Here is a 2060-nt window from a genome sequence, read left to right on the forward strand (position 1 = left end):
AAAGAGGCTACACGAGACTGCTTAATCAATGTAATCTGGTAAAGTGCTGCATACTGGAACAGACCCTGCTCTTCAGTACTGGCTAAAGAATAGAGACAATTTTTCAAAGCTATGGACATTCGTTTAATAACGGCAAATGATGTGTTACAGCATTTTCACCATGATCAAACAGAAAAGAAAAGTCAGACTTACCACTGAACGAACCTTTTTCAATCACGTGTGTGAGATGCAGGGATAAGAAGGAGAGGGCTGTGGAAAAGCCTAACAGGTACTAACCAGTTAGGAGGCAGAACAGGCACCCAGCAGGCAGCAGTTGCAAAATGGCTACGGTACGACTGGAGCAGTTCGGCTCTGTAAAACTTAAAGGGCCAGATTTATACAAGCACACTGGGGGAAAAGTCTGTGCAAGAGCAGAATTCTCCACTGGGAGAAGGCAGGCCTCAGTCCCGGAAATATTTAAGCATGTCCTTAACTCTAAGCATATGAGTATTCCTATTGACTTAAGCCTGGGTATTCCTGTACAAACAATTAAGCGTGTGTACAAATGTCTGCAGGACTGAGTTTACTGACATGCAATGAGTTACCCAGGAAGGCCGTGCTTGTTAGGGCTTTATCACAAAAGAAGGGGGGTACAGCCACAGTTACTTCCCAATCTGGTGATTTACTCTGAACACTGAATAAGCAAATCAAAACGTGTCTTAAAAGATCTCAAATTGTTACAACAGCCATTGCTCATATATTCACTCTAATATTTCTATTTTATTCAGTGCAATACACGCAATATACCCTTGTCTAATTGAAACAATTCAAGAGCACTTTGGACTGGTCAAAGTAAGTGAAAGTAACCTTAACTACTGATTTATAACATCACTCTTCTTTACAATTGAAACACAGGGATGTAGTCAATAGACTGTCAATTATTTCTGAAGTGGGAGCAGAAGCACCTTAATGACAGGGCAGCAGGCATCTTTGTAGGTTTACCATTGGCAAAGTGGTCTTCTGAATACCCACACTCAGCTTCAGTTTTCTGCTCTTTATTAAAGGAATGTTAGCATTTTCCTCACCTGCATAATTCAGTGACTTTCACCAGTGATAAACATTCCAAGCATTAGCACTTACTCGTACAATGACCTAGATGGGAAGGAGGCTTTATAAATGGAAGACACTGAAGCAAGATCAGAAAGTTTCAAAGGAGGGCTTCCTCTTATGCTTGCTGCCCAAGATCATCACAGCATGACAGCATAGGACAATTGGAGCCTATGCAGTGTGACCAGAGCTTTGTACCCTATAAAGGCACCCTAACAACATATCTGAGCTTTCTTTTCTCAGAGATGTAGCTGTTGGGTTGCTGATGGGATTTGTTTGCTTATATTGAATAATATAAGTTGTTAAATGTCGACATAATTGAAACACTAGTTTTTTAATATTTTCCCCGAAGATTAGAAGCTAATTTTAGCATACTGTTTTCCCAATACTGTAATTTTCCTCCTGACACTGAGTTTTCTCTGCCCAGTTTTCCACCAATATGAAATCAACATTAGAGTCTTTTAGAGATATTTTACTTCGTAAAACTTCATTAAAATCATATCACCAAATAAAACCCTGTATATGCAATAACTCTGACTTGCACAGAACCCATAAACCACTCATCTTTGATTGCCTCCAGACATAAGAGGCCATGACCTTCTCAAACATCTTAGCACCAGAGGAATTGCTTTGCAAGTTTCATTTGCTACGGTATGTTTCAGGAAATGTAGTCAGTTTTCCCCCACTAATTGAAACGTCCTGCAATGTTGTGAGACTCATTCTGCTCTTACACCATTAATCTGTATTTTTTTCACAGTCATCTCAATGAGGGTGATACCAGACTCCAGTTCCCTATGCTTAGTCCCAACAGTTCCCATTTCATATTTTGTGTAGCTGTGTGGGTTGTAGTTTTTTTACAGTGTGTCAGTAGCATGATTGATTACATGTTATTCACATGCCATGAAAACTTGCCAGATGTATCTTTAAATTGGGTTCTTAATGAATATCTATGCCTGAATCTGCTTTTTCTTATA

This window comes from Chaetura pelagica, unplaced genomic scaffold (genome assembly GCF_000747805.2).
Source record: "Chaetura pelagica isolate M959 unplaced genomic scaffold, ChaPel_1.0 scaffold429, whole genome shotgun sequence".
Taxonomy (NCBI): domain Eukaryota; kingdom Metazoa; phylum Chordata; class Aves; order Apodiformes; family Apodidae; genus Chaetura; species Chaetura pelagica.